Source organism: Callorhinus ursinus, unplaced genomic scaffold, assembly GCF_003265705.2.
Source record: "Callorhinus ursinus isolate GAN/ISIS: 27379988/994484 unplaced genomic scaffold, GSC_fseal_2.0 scaffold2, whole genome shotgun sequence".
Lineage (NCBI taxonomy): Eukaryota > Metazoa > Chordata > Mammalia > Carnivora > Otariidae > Callorhinus > Callorhinus ursinus.
Window position 1 is genome coordinate 69,431,824 of NW_027397064.1, and position 15,861 is coordinate 69,447,684.

The following is a 15,861-nucleotide window of genomic DNA, read 5'->3' on the forward strand; positions in this document are numbered from 1 at the left end:
ACTTTTATACATGAATAGAAATTTTCTAGATCATTTTCAATCTGCAGGTTGTTACCAATTGGTATGTCATGAAGTTAATTTAGTCACATTTTTTTCAAGTTAAGACAACAGAAAATGCCAGTGTTAGACACATAATTACTGTTACAGAAACTTTTGTTGCAGGTGTTTATGTGTATGAGCAAGTGATTTGAGGGTTGTGATGCATTTCTTATTTTGAATCTAGATCAAAAAAAGTATTTTAAAAATACAGTTCTAGAATTGTAGACCAAAACACTAAAGAGTGGACCTCTGAGGAGTGGGAGAGGGATTTGGGAAGAAAGGGTCTGGAAACTTTAATTTATACTCTTGCACAAACAGTACAGAAAAAGAAGGTAAAAGCATGCAAAGTAGTGATCTAATTTGCAGTTTCCAAACAAAGTTAATATAATTTTGTCAGATCTTCTCTCCCATGATGTATCTCTTTATATCTCTGGAAGTTTTTGGAGCCTGATGTTAAATCCCCTTTCTCTCACCTTGCTACTTAAGTCTTACTCCTTGGAGCTGGCTACATGTGCAGATGGAGGTGTACAGGATATGGACCATATTAATTTTCTAATATTCTTTCTCACCTCATAAAATCTGAATTCTGAAATATTTCTGGTCCAGTATTTCACATAAAAGGTAGATTTATTTATTGTCCTCTAGCTTCTGAAAATGTTTTTTCAGTCTTAATTTTCATTCTTTTGGGTAATCTTCTATTTCTGTTAGATTTAAGGTTTTCTCATTATCCTTACTATCCTTACTATTTTTATCATAATGTGTCTGGGTAAGACTCTTTATTCTGTTTGTACATTATCAGTCTGTGAATTAAAGTATTTCCTCAATTCTGGAAATTTTTCAGCTATTCTCTATTGAATATTGCTCCTCTGTTATTCTCTTAAATAATTTCTGGACTTATTCTTAGATATATGTTGTAGGCTTTAGAACTATCTATCCTATCTTTTAAATGTGTTTTCCTATTTTTATTTCTGTCTTTCTCTATTGACAATTCATTGTATCACATTGGTAAACAGTGTTGTCTAACCAAGAACTATTTCCTCCATTTTTTCTTCATGAACACTTTTTCTTTGTTTATTCAGTAGGTAATTATGTGCATCAGAAAATATACAATGGGTAGAGGCACATGGGAGTGCAGTTTGGCAGTTTCTTAGAAAGTTAAGCATGCTAACCATGCAACCTAGCGATCTTATTCCTAGGTATTTACCCAAGAGAATGAAAACTATTTCCCACAAAAAACTGCACATGAGAGTTTTTATCAGTTTTATTCATACTTGTCAAAAACTGGAAATAACACAAATATCCTTCAACTTGTGAATGGATATAGTGTAGAATGTCCATGGAATGGAATATTTCTCAGCAATACAAAGGAACGAACTACTGATTAATGCAATGACATAATGAATTTCATAAAGCATTATGCTTAGATGAAGAAGCCAGACTCCAAAGGCTACATACTGTAATTGTACTTATATGACATTCTGGAAAAGGTAAAACAGCAGTGGTTGCCAGTGGCTGGGTGACAGAGAAGTTGACTACTGTGGTACTTAACATCCTAATTTCTAGAACCTAAAAAATGTTACCTTATATGGCAAAAGGGACTTGTAAATGTCATTCAGTTAAAGATCTTGAGATGGGCAATTATCCTGGGTTATCTGGGTGAACCCTAAAGGAAATCACAAGAGTTTTTAAAAAATGTAGGCAAGAGATGGTAGCAATGGGACAACAGAGATTGGAGTAATGTGGCTAGGAACAAAGGTATACTGGCAGTTTCCAGAAGCTGGAAGAAGCAAGAAACAGATTCTTCCTCAAAGCCTCCAAAAGGAAATAGATATGTCAACACCTAATTTTAGTCCTATAAAACTCATTTCCGGGGTGCCTGGCGGGCTCAGTCAGTAGAGCATTCGACTTTTGATCTCAGGGTTGTGAGTTTGAGCCCCACATTGGGTGTAGAGATTATTTAAAAATAGAATGTTTTAGGGGCACCTAGGTGGCTCAGTTAGTTAAGCGTCTGACTCTTTTGGCTCAGGTAATGATCTCAGGGTCATGAGATCAAGCCCTATGTTGGGCTCTGCTCTGGGTGTAAAGCCTGCTTAAAATTCTCTCTCTCCCTCTCCCTCTGCCACTCCCTCCCCCCCATGAGCTCTCTCTCTCTCAAAAAAAAAATATATATATATATATAGATATAGATATAAAATAAAATCTTAAAAAGAAAAACTCATTTGAAGCTTCTGACATGCAGAACTATATATTTGCGTTTTTAAGGAACCAAGTTGCCATATATTAGCTATTGTAAATAATGCTGTACTGAACATGGTGGTACAGATAATCTTTTTGAGATCCTGTTTTCATCTCCTTTAGATATCTACCCAGAAATCAGATTGCTGGAATATATGGTGGTTCTATTTTTATTTTTATTTTTTTTTAATTTATTTATTAGAGAGAGAGAGAATGAGAGATAGCACGAGAGGAAAGAGGGTCAGAGGGAGAAGCAGACTCCCTGCTGAGCAGGGAGCCCGATGTGGGACTCGATCCCGGGACTCCCAAGATCATGACCTGAGCCGAAGGCAGTCGCTCAACCAACTGAGCCACCCAGGCGCCCCGGTGGTTCTATTTTTATTTGTTGAGGAACTTGTATACTGATTTCCATAGTAGTTGTACCATTTTACATTTCCACCAACAGTGCACAAAGGTTTGATTTTCTCCACTCAGTGACTTAGTCTAGCTAAAGTTTTGTCACTTTTATTTATATTTTCAGAAAAGCAGCTCCTAGTTTCATGGATCTTTTGTATTGTTTTTCTGGTCTGTATTTCATTTATTTCTGCTCTGATATTTGTTATTTTCTTTCTTCCGCTAATTTGGGGCTTCGTTTCTTTTTCTTTTTCTTTTTCTAGTTCCTTGAGGTGTAAAGTGGTTTGTTTTGAGATCTTTTTATTTTTATTAGATTCTTCTTGTTTCTTAATGTGGGCATTTACCTCTGTAAACTTCCCTCTTAGAGCTGACTTTGCAGGGGCACCTGGATGGCTCAGGCAGTTAAGCACCTGCCTTTGGCTCAAGTCATGATCCCAGGGTCCTGAGATCAAGCACCACATTGGGCTCCCTGCTCAGCAGGAAGCCTGCTTCTCCCCCTCCCACTCCACCTGCTTGTGTTGCCTCTCTCCCTGTCCCTCTCTCTCTCTGTCAAATAAATAAATAAAATCTTTAAAAAAAAAAAGAATTGACATTGCAGCATCCCTTAGGTTTTTGATATGTTGTGGTTCCATTTTTGCTTGTTTCAAGATACTTCTTGACTTCTCTTTTGATTTAGTTTTTGACCCATTGGTTATTCAGGAGCATGTTGTTTACTCCCCCTGTATTTAAGAATTTTCCAGTTTTCCTGCTGTTATTGATTCTTATTTTCATACCATTATAGTCAGAAAAGATGCTTGATATGATTTGAGTCTGACTTGTTTTGTGACCTATTATATGATGTAACCTGGGAAATGTTCCTTGTGCATTTGAGAAGAATGTGTATTTTACTACTGTTGGATGGAATTTTCTGTATATGTCTGTTCCATTTGGTCTAAAGTATGGTTCAAGTCCAACTTTCCTAGTTGATTTTCTATCTGGGTAATCTATCCATTGTTGCACATGGGGTATTACAATATACTGTATATAGTATAGTATATTGCTGTTACAATACTATTTCTCCCTTCAAACCTGATAATGTTTACTTAATATATTTAGGTACTCTAATGTTAAGTGCATATATATGTAAGATTGTTACATTTTGATGAATGGACCTCCTCATCATTACATAATGACCATTTTCATCTCTTGTTATCGTTTTGGGCTGTAAGTTTATTTTGTTTGATACAAGTACAGTTGATCCTTAAACAGTGTGGGATTTAGGGGCACTGACCCCCAGCAGAGTTGAAAATCCACATATAACTTTTGACTACTCCAAAATTTAACTAATAACCTGTTGACCAGAATTCCTTACCAATAACATAAAGACTCAAGACATATTTTGTATGTTATATGTATTATATACTGTATTCTGACAATAAAGTAAACTAGAAAAAAGAAAATGTTAAGAAATCATAAGGAAGACAAAACATGATACTGTGTTTATAAAAAAAAAATCATATATAAGTGGACCTGCACAGTTCAAACCAGTGTGGTTCAAGGGTCAACTGTATAGCTACCCCTGCTCTCTTTTGGTTTCCACTTATGTGGAACATTTTTTTGCCAACCTTCACTTTGTGCTTATGTGTGTTCTTAAAGCTGAACTGAGTCTCCTGTAAACAGCATATAGTTGGGTGTTAGTTTTTTTGTCCATCCAGCTACTCTATGCCTTTTGATTGGAAAATTAAACCCATTTACATTTAGTATTATTATTGATAGATATCAACTTGCTAATGCCATCTTATTAATTGTTTTCTGGCTGCTTTTTAGTTTCATTATTCCTTTTTTCCTTTCTCACTGCCTAGTTATAGATTAATGATTTTCATTAGTAGTATGCTTTGATTTTCTTCTCTTTATGTTTTTGGATATCAACTATAGGTTTTTACTCTATGTCTACCATGAAGCTTACATAAAATATCATATTACAGTCTATTTTATGCTGATAACAATGTAACTTTGATCACATACAAAAACGCTATCCTTTTACTCCCTTCCCCTTTTATGTTTTTTGATGTCATGATTTACATCTTTTTGTACGGTGTATCCCTTAACTTGTTGAAGCTATACCTTTTTTAAATACTTTTGTCCTTTATCCTTTATACTAGAGTGAAGTAGTTAACACATCACTATATGACAGTATTAGTGTATCTAAATTTGGCTATATGCTTACCTTTACCATCGTGTTGTTTATGTTTCTGTGTTTTTCTTTTTCTTTTTTTTTTTAAGATTTTATTTATTTATTTGACAGAGAGAGACACAGCGAGAGAGGGAACACAAGCAGGGGGAGTGGGAGAGGGAGAAGCAGGCTTCCTGCCGAGCAGGGAGCCCGATGCGGGCCTCGATCCCAGGACCCTAGGATCATGACCTGAGCCAAAGGCAGACGCTTAACGACTGAGCCACCCAGGCGTCCGTTCCTGTGTTTTCTTGATATGAATTAGCATCCTTTTTCTACAGGTTGAAGATCCTTCGAGCATTTCTTGTAACAGGTTTAGTGGTGATTAATTTGCTCAGCTTTTGTTTAGTAGGGAAGGTATTTTACCTTCAATTCTGAAGGACATATTTGTTAAGTTTCTTGGTTGGCAGTTTCTTTTTTTTTTTAACACTTTGAATATGCCACCCTGTTCTCTTCTGGTCTGCAAGATCTCTGAAAAGTCCATTGATAGCTTTATTGGGGTTCCCAATAAAGAGAATTTTCTTTTTTTCTTACTGCTTCAAAATTTTTCTCTTTTTCTTTAGTTTTTGACAGCTTTATTATTATGTGTCTTGGAGAAGATTGTTTTCTGTTGAAATCTTGAGGCAGCCTAATGGCATCACAAACTTGGATGTCTAAATATCACCCCAGATTTGGGAAATTTTCAGCCATCGTTTCTTTAAATAAGGTTTCCATCCCTTTATCCTTCTCTTTCCTTTCTAGCACTGCACTGATGCATACATTATTTCACTTTGATGGTGTCCCATTAGTACTGGAGGCTTTCTTTATTTCTTTTCATTATTTTTTTTCTTTTTGCTCCTATGACTAGATAATTTTAATTGATTTAATTTCTTTTCATTATTTTTTTCTTTTTGCTCCTATGATTGATAATTTAATTGATCTCACTTCCTCCTTGTTCAATACTACTATTGAAGCTCTCTAAATACTTTAGTTCAGTCATTGTATTTTTCAGTTCCAAAATTTTTGTTTGGTTCTTTTTGTGTTTTCTATCTCTTGTTGAACTTCTTGTTTTGTTCTTTTATTGTTCTCTTGATATTGTGTAATTGTTTCTCTCTTCTCTTGTAGCTCTCCAAGCATCTGTAGAATAATTATTTTGAATTCTTTGTCAGGCCATTCTTGGAGAAATTTACTTTTTCCTTTGGTGGAGATAGGTTTCCCTGATTCTAGATGGTGCCCATAGCCCTGCACAGGTGTGTGAACATTTGAAGAAGCAGTTACTTCTTCCAGACTTTATGGACTGACTTTGATAAAGGAAGTCATTCACCTGTGAGTGGGGACTTGCTGTATCATGTTACCTTGATTCTAGTGGTACAGGGTGCCAAGTGTGAGGGTATGTGCCAGTACCAGGTCCAGCAAGGGCATGATGTCTCTTTGGTTCAGGCTGCTGAGGTCCATTGTATTGGCAAATGTGTAGTCCTTGGCAAACAGTGGTGGCAAGGTCTGTTGGAGTCCTCAGCAAGCTCTTCCAGGTCCAGTACCCAGGGAAAGTAGTGGTGGGGACCAGAGTCAGTGGTTAGCACACACTCAGCTGTGGGAGTCAGCTGTGGGTGCCTCTGTAGTGATAGGGGCCAGTTGCTGACATACTCATAGTGATGGGGACCAGGGCAGGTAGCAAGGGCCAGGGCCGATTATTGGCTTACTGGCAAGTGCAGAGGCCCTGTAGAGAGGTGTGCTCTCCTGTGGCTGCTCACTCTTACTTCAAGTGTGCACACTGCAGTGGGGGACAGTGACAAGGGGCCAGGCTGGGGTGTGCCGGTGCACAGCTGGAAAAGTTAGCTACAAATGAGCACCATGGTGCCAGCTTTAGTGACAAGAGGCCAGACTTGATCTGGGCCCACAAGCAGCTGCAAGGCCCTGGTTGTGTGCTCACCTGTGGGTACATGTACCACCATCACTACCCCCTCACCCCAACCCACCCCACCAAAGGCATGTGCACTGTAGTGGAGGCTGTTAACAGGCATCAGGCCAGTGATGTGTAGCTGCACAGTTGAAAGGGCTACCTCTGAACATGGCAGTGGGGGTCAGCCATGTGGGCCTAGGCTGGTGTCTTGCACTTGCACAGCTGTAGAAGCTCAAGCTGCCAGTCTCTGGCAGGGATGAGAAGGGACTCAGTCAGCTATCATCTTATACTAGTGCAGCTATGGTGAGCTTTGCTTGGTGAACACTAATTCCTGTGGGGCAAAATCTGGTGAAATTGCCTGATGGTCCTTGAAGACTGTGCTAGCCATTGACACTGTCAGTGCTGAAATCTTCTGAGTTTGTCTGCAGAGCAGATCTCCGAACCTAGGCCTCTTCCACTGTGTGTCTCCTAATAGTAGCCTCTGCTTTTCTTCCTTATGCTTAACTAACTCTGTACGTGTCAGCTTTGCTGATCTGGTGGGGTGAAACCAAAGCAGTACATTCACACAGTGCCCCAAAGGGCTGGAGAAGCTGCTTGCTCATCCTGCCCTTCCTTTCCTATTTGGGAAGTTCCTTCTTGGTGCTGAGCAATGCCAGCTTGGGGGATGGGATGATGCAGGCAAAATGAAACATTGTCTTCCTTCTTTTTTTGTGTAATTATTCTGTTTTGTTCCACTGTGTTGCTGAAGCTTTTTAAGTGGACTCTAGAGGTCTTCTGGAGCTGATTTTGTTCATGGATAGCTCTCTAGTCCTTGATCTTTCTGAGGGGGTGGGGAAGCTGAGTTCCACATTGCCATTTTTTCCACAACCTTTCCTTAAAATTTTGCCTGCCATTTTTATGGGTTTGGAATATAGGAAGAGAATCCAAGTATGTACCTACACTATTAGAATCTAACATGGATGTCTAACAGATAGGTAGTATGAAGGTATTAAAAACACAAACTTATTATCAAATAAGTACCAAACACAAAACTGGAAGAATAGCTCAATACAGTTGGTGACAAATAAGATTTTAACAATTTCTCAACAGACTATAACCCCCTCTTTACTCCTCCTCTTTTTCCTCCTCCTCCTCCTTCTTTTTCTGAGATTAGGCTCCTTTCCCTATATATTTTGGATTTTGTTCTGGTACAAAAGTCTGCCCCAAACTACCCCATCAGTCTCTCTCTTGCTCTGTCTTGTGAAAAAGCACACATTTGTAAATAGGACAAGGATTAAGAATAGGATTATTTTTTTTCTATAAAGTTAAAATAATTTTATAAGGATTGTAGTTTGTTGAGAATAATTTCTCCTAAATAGGAAAGGGAACATTTGTTGCAACTGGAGTCCCAACTCTGATTATGTGGTACTGGCAGGCTAGAGCTGTGCATTGAGCATTCGGAGACCACATCAAAGCTCAAAATCAAAGTGTGTCTTGATTGATGATTGATGTATGCCATGAGCAGAGGAAGAGGTAATAGTGGCCTGATTATTTACCACTTTCTTTCTAAATTTTTTTTAAAATTCCAATATAGTTAACATACAGTGTTATATTAGTTTCAGGTGTAAAATATAGTGATTCAATAATTCTGTGCATTCTTCACTGCTCATCATGATAACTGTACTCTTAATCTCTTTCACTTGTTTCATCCATCCTCCAGCCATCTCCCCTCTGGTAACCAACAGTTTACTCTCTATAGTAAGACTATCTTTTGTTTTGTTTTTCTCTTTTTTTCTTTGTTCTGTTTCTTAAATTCCACATATGAGTGAAATTATATGGTATTTGACTTTCTCTGACTGACTTATTTCACTTAGCATTATATTCTAGACTTCCATCCAGGTCTTTGCACATGGCAAGATTTCATTCTTTTTCATGGTTCAGTAAAATTCCATTGTATATATATACCACATCTTCTTTATCCATTCATCTATTGGTGGACACTTGGGTTGCTTCCATAAGTTGGCTATTGTAAATAATGCTGCAATAAACATAGGGGTGTCTGTATCCCTTTGGATTATTGTTTTTGTATTTTGAAGGTAATACCCAGTAGTGCAATTACTGGATGGTAGGGTAGTTCTATTTTTAACTTTGAAAAACCTCCATACTGTTTTCCACAGTGACTGCACCAGTTTGCATTCCCACCAATGCTGTAGGAGGATTCCTTTTTGTCCATATCCTGGCCAACACCTGCTGTTTCTGGTGTTGTGGATTTTAGCCATTCTGATGGGTGTGACATGATATCTCATTGTGGTTTTGATATGCATTTCCCTGATGATTAGAGATGTTGAGTATCTTTTCATATGTCTGTTGGCCATCTGTATGTCTTCTTTGGGGAAATATCTTTTCAAGTCTTCTGTCCACCCAGGCGCCCTATTTTGAGTTTATTTTTGTGTATGGTGTGAGAAAGTGGTCCAGTTTCATTCTTTTGCATGTAGCTGCTCAGTTTTCCCAACACCATTTGTTGAAGAGACTGTCTTCTTCCCATTGCATATTGTCACCTCCTTTGTCCAAGATTAACTGACCATATAATTGTGGGTTTATTTCTGGGCTCTCTGTTCTGTTCTTTTGATCTGTGTCTATTTCTGTGCCAGTACCATAGTGTTTTGATTACTACAGGTTTGTAGTAGATCTTGATATCTGGGATTGTGATACCTCCAGTTGTGTTCTTTTTCAAGATTGCTTTGGCTATTCAAGGTCTCTTGTGGTTCCATACAAATTTAAGATTATTTGTTCTAGGGCGCCTGGGTGGCTCAGATGGTTGGGCGTCTGCTTTCGGCTCGGGTCATGATCCCGGGGTCCTGGGTTCGAGTCCCGCATCCAGCTCCCTGCTCGGCAGGGAGCCTGCTTCTCTCTGCCTCTGTGTCTCTCTCTCTCTCTTTCCCCCTGAATAAATAAATAAATAAATCTTAAAAAAAAGTTTATTTGTTCTAGTTCTGTGAAAAATGTTGTTGGTATTTTGATAGGGATTGCATTAAATCTGTAGATTGCTTTGGGAAGTATGGACATTTTAACAATATTTGTTCTTCCAATCCATGAGCATGGAATATCTTTCCATTTGTTTGTGTTGTCGTCAGTTACTTTCATCAGTGTTTTATAGTTTTCAGGGTACAGGTCTTTCATCTCCTTGGTTAAGTTTATTCCTAGGCATTTTATTATTTTTGGTGCAGTTGTACATGGGATTGTTTTCTTAACTTCTCTTTCTGCTGCTTCATTATTAGTGTATAGAAATGCAATGGATTTCTGTATATTGATTTTACTGAATTCATTAATCAGTTCTAGTAGTTTTTTGGTGGAGTCTTTAGGGTTTTCTATATATAGTATCATGCCATCAGCAAATAATGAGAGTTTTGCTTCCTTACCAATTTGGATGCCTTTTAAATTTTGTTTTGTGTGTGTGTAATTGCTGTGGCTAGGACTTCCAGTACTACGTTGAATAAAAGTGGTGAGAGTGGACATCCTTGTTTTGTTCCAAATCTTAAGAGGAAAAGCTCAGTTTTTCACCACTGAGTGTGATGTTAGCTGCACGTTTTCCATATCTGGCCTTAATATGTTGAGATATATTCCCTGTAAACCTGCTTTGTTGAGGGTTTTTATCATGAATGGATGTTGTACTTTGTCAGATGCTTTTTTTGTACCTATTGAAATGATCCTATGGTTTTTATCCTTTATCTTGTTGCTGTGATGTTTTTCAACATCATGTTTTGAATTTAATTCAATGAAACCTTTTAGTTTAATTTATTTTTTTTTTATTTTTTTTTATAAAGATTTTATTTATTTATTTGAGAGAGAGAGAATGAGAGAGAGCACGAGAGGGAAGAGGGTCAGAGGGAGAAGCAGACTCCCCGCTGAGCAGGGAGCCCGATGTGGGACTCGATCCCGGGACCCCAGGATCATGACCTGAGCCGAAGGCAGTCGCTTAACCAACTGAGCCACCCAGGCGCCCACCTTTTAGTTTAATTTATACTTAATATTCCTACTTCTTCTGATACCTTTGAATACAATTAAATGTAAAATCAAAATTTTAAATTATTACTACTTTATTTTTGGGAGATATTCAAGTAATTTACACTTTGCACAAGAATGTAGGACAGTGAAAATGACTTCATTCAGAAACATATGAAGGTATTTATTTATTTATTATTATTTTTTTTTAGATTTTATTTATTTATTTGTCAGAGAGAGAGAACACACGCAGGGGGAGCAGGCAGAGGTAGAAGCAGGCTCCCCGCTGAGCAGGAAGCCCAATGCAGGACTCGATCCCAGGACACCGTGATCATGACCCGAGCTGAAGGCAGATGCTTAACCAACTGAGCTACCCAGGCATCCCTGGAAACATATACAGATTTTTAAATAATTACTGGAAAATTTATGATTGTTCCATAAGCTTTACAAAATTTGTCAGTACACAGTAAACTATTTTACTGTTGGCTATAAATTTACAGGTAAATGAAAAAATATTAAAACCAGTATTTATTGGGGTCCCTGGGTGGCTCAATCGGTTAAGCATCTGACTTCAGCCGAGGTCATGATTGCAGGGTCCTGGGATTGGCCCACACGTTGGGTCAGTATCCACGCTCACTGGAAGTCTGCTTCAGAATACTAGCTCTCCCTCTGCTCCTGTGCCACAGCACAACCCCCAGCCCCAGCCAGCTGCTTGTTTGTGCATGCGCACATGTGTGCTCTCTCTCCCTCAAATAAATCTTTTAAAAAGTAGTTTGAACAGTACTTGCTTTTTCTTCCTTGCATAACTGAAGGTTATGGTTGGGAGTGAGCAGCTTTTCTATTCCTTGATGAATTTCATACAGCATTTTTTAAAAATTAAATTCAATTAACATATAGTGTATTATTACTATCTTAAAAAAAAAGTCTCTTATGGTTTGTCTCCCTCTCTGATTTCATCGTTTTATTTTTCCCTCCCTTTCCCCATGATCCTCTGTTTTGTTTCTTAAATTCCACATATGAATGAGATTATATGATAATTGTCTTTCTCTGATTGACTTATTTGCTTAGCATAATACCCTCTAGTTCCATCCCCGTCATTGCAAATGGCAAGATTTCATTTTTTGATGGCTGCGTAACATTCCATTGTATATATACACATCTTCTTTATCCATTTATCTGTTGATGGACATCTGGACTCTTTCCATAGTTTGGCTATTGTGGACGTGCTGCTACAAACATTGGGGTGCAGGTGCCCCTTTGGATCACTATATTTGTATCTTTGGGGTAAACACCCAGTAGTGTGATTGCTGGGTCATAGGGTAGCTCTATGTTCAACTTTTTGAGGAACCTCCATACTGTTTTTCAGAGTGGCTGCACCAGCTTGCCTTCCCAACAACAGTATAGGATGGTTCCCCTTTCTCCACATCCTTGCCAACATCTGTTGTTTCCTGACTTGTTAATTTTAGCCATTCTGACTGGTGTGAGGTGGTATCTCATTGTGGTTTTGATTTGTATTTCTCTGATGCCGAGTGATGTGGAGCATTTTTTGATGTGTCTCTTGGCCATTTGGAAGTCTTCTGCCCATTTCTTTATTGGGTTATTCATTTTTGGTGCTGAGTTTGATAAGTTCTTTATAGATTTTGCATACTAGTCCTTTATCTGATATGTCTTTGCAAATTCTGTCGGTTGTCTTTTGGTTTTGTTGACTGTTGCCTTTGCTGTACAAAAGCTTTTTATCTTAATGAGGTTCCAATAGTTCATTTTTGCCTTTGTTTCTCCTGCCTTTGGAGACATGTCTAGCAAGATGTTGCTGCAGCCGAGGTCACAGAGGTTGCTGCCTATGTTCTCCTCTAGGATTTTGATGGATTTTGTCTCACATTTAGGTCGTTCATCCATTTTGAGTCTATTTTTGTGTATGATGTAAGGAAATGGTCCAGTTTTGCTCCTCTGCATGTGGCTGTCCAATTTTCCCAACACCATTTGTTAAAGAGACTGTCTTTTTTCCATTGGATATTCTTTCCTTCTTCGTCAGAGATTAGTTGACCATAGAGTTGAAGGTCCATCTCTGGATTCTCTATTCTGTTTCATTGAACTATGTATCTGTTTTTGTGCCAGTACTATACTGTCTTAATGATTAAAGCTTTGTAATAGAGCTTAAAGTCCAGCATTGTGATGCCACCAGTTTTGGTTTTCTTTTTCAACATTCCTTTTGCTATTTGGGGTCTTTTCTGATTCCATACAAATTTTAGGATTATTTGTTCCAGCTCTGTGGAAAAAAAAAAAGTGGATGGTATTTTTTTTTTTAAGATTTTATTTATTTATTTGAGAGAGAGAGAGCAAGTAGAAGCGAGGGAGGGTCAGAGGGAGAAGCAGACTCCCCACTGAGCAGGGAGCCTGATGCAGGACTCAATCCTGGGACTCCAGGATCATGACCTGAGCCGAAGGCAGTCGCTTAACCAACTGAGCTACCCAGGCACCCAAAGGGATGGTATTTTGATAGGGATTGTACTGAATGGGTAGATTGCTCTAGGTAGCATAGACATTTTCACAATATTTGTTCTTCCAATCCATGAGCATGGAACATTTTTCCATTTCTTTGTGTCTTCCTCCATTTCTTTCATGAGTGTTCTACAGTTTTCTGAGTACAGATTCTTTGCCTCTTTGGTTAGATTTATTCCTAGGTACCTTATGGTTTTGTAAATGGGATTGACTCCTTAATTTCTCTTTCTTTTGTGTTGTTGTCAGTGTATAGAAATGTAACTGACTTCTGTGCATTGATTTTATATCCTGCCACTTTACTGAATTCCTGTATGAGTTCTAGCAATTATGGGGTGGAGTCTTTGGGTTTTCCACGTAGAGTATCATGTCATCTGCAAAGAGAGTTTGACTTCTTTACCGACTCAGATGCCTTTTATTTCTTTTTGTTGTCTGATTGCTGAGGTTAGGACTTCTAGTACTATGTGGAACAACAGTGATGAGAAGTGGACATCCCTGCCATGTTCCTGACCTTAGTGGAAAAGCTCAGTTTTTCCCCATTGAGAATGATATTCACGTAGGCTTTTCATATATGGCTTTTATGATATTGAGGTATGTTCCCTATACCCCTACATTGTGGAGAGTTGTAATCAAGAGAGGATGTTGTATTTGTCAAATGCTTCTTCTGCATCTGTTGAGAGGATCATATGGTTCTTCTCCTTGTAGTGTATCATGTTGATTGGTTTGTGGATGTTGAACCACCCTTGCAGCCCAGGAATAAATCCCACTTGGTCGGGGTGAATATCCTTTGAATGTACTGTTGCATCCTATTGGCCAGTATCTTGGTGAGAATTTTTGCATCATGTTCATCAGGGATAGTGGTCTGTAATTCTTTTTGATGAGGTCTTTGTCTGGTTTTGGGATCAAGGTAATGCTGGCCTCATAGAAAGAGTTTGGAAGTTTTCCTTCTATTTTGATTTTTTGAAACTTCAGAAGAATAGGCATTAATTCTTCTTTAAATGTTTGGTAGAATTCCCCTGGGAAGCCATCTGGCCCTGGGCTCTTATTTGTTGGGCAATTTTTGATTACTGCTTCGATTTCCTTGCTGGTTATGGGTCTGTTCAGGTTTTCTATGTCTTCCCACTTCAGTTTTGGTAGTTTATATGTCTAGGAATGCATCCATTTCTTCCAGATTGCCTAATTTGTTGGTATATAGTTGCTCATAATATGTTCTTATAATTGTTTGTATTTCTTCATTGTTGGTTGTGACCTCTCTTCTTTCATTCACGATTTTATTTACTTGGGTCCTTTCTCTTTTCTTTTTGATAAGTCTGATCGATCCTATTAATTCTTTCAAAGAACCAGCTCCTAGTTTTGTTGATCTGTTCTACTGTTCTTTTGGTTTTTATTTCATTGATTTCTGCTCTAATCTTTATTATTTCTCTTCTCCTGCTGGGTTTAGGCTTTATATGCTGTTCTTTCTCCAGCTCCTTTAGGTGTAAGGTTAGGTTGTATATTTGAGACCTTTCTTGTTTCTTGAGAAAGGCTTGTAGTGCTATGTACTTCCCTCTTAGGACCACCTCTGCTGCATCCCAGAGGTTCTGAGTAGCTGTTTTCATTTTCATTTGTTTCCATGAGTTTTTTTTTTTTAATTCTTCTTTAATTTCCTGGTTGAACCATTCATTTTTTTTATAGGCTGCTCTTTATAGATTTATTTTTATTTATTTATTTATTTATTTTGAGAGAGTGAGAATGAGAGAGAGAGAGAGTACATGAGAGGGGGGAGGGTCAGAGGGAGAAACAGGCTCCTCGCTTAGCAGGGAGCCCGATGCGGGACTCGATCCCAGGACTCCAGGATCATGATCTGAGCCGAAGGCAGTTGCCTAACTGACTGAGCCACCCAGGCGCCCCTATAGACTGCTCTTTAGCTCTTTAGCCTCTATGTATTTGAGTTCTTTCCAACTTTCCTCTTGTGACTGAGTTCAAGTTTCAAAGCACTGTGGTCTGAAAATATGCAGGGAATGATCCCAGTCTTTTGGTACCAGTTGAGACCTGATTTGTGACCCAGGATGTGATCTATTCTGGAGCATGTTCCATGAGCACTTGAGAAGAACTGTGAATTCTGTTGCTTTAGGATGGAATGTTCTGAATATATCTGTGATGTCCATTTTGTCCAGTGTGTCATGAGGGTGTTAATTTTTTTAAGTTGAAGTTATAACCTGCTATTTAAATTCTTTAAATAATTAAATAGTTTTTCCACTAATTTTCCTGGGCATTGTTGGATAGAGAATCATACCATCTGTATAAAGACGTGGTTTACCTATTCCTTTACAGTTTTTATGACTGCAAATTCTTTGTCTTGTCTAAAACTTTCATGCAATATTAAGCATCCATATCTTTTCCTGACTTAGTGGCACTGTTTCTATTGTTTTGTTGTTGTTGTGTATTTTTGCTTTTGTTTTTGTTTTAAAGTAAGCTCTCTGCCCAAATTGGACTCTGAACTCATGACCCTAAGATCAGGAATCCATATGCTCTATGAACTGAGCCAGTCACATGCCTCATATTGTTTCTTTATTAATGAAGACATTTAACAGGGAATTAGCTGAATACAAACTACAGGAAGGGCTGGAGGAACAGATTCTAAAAAGAC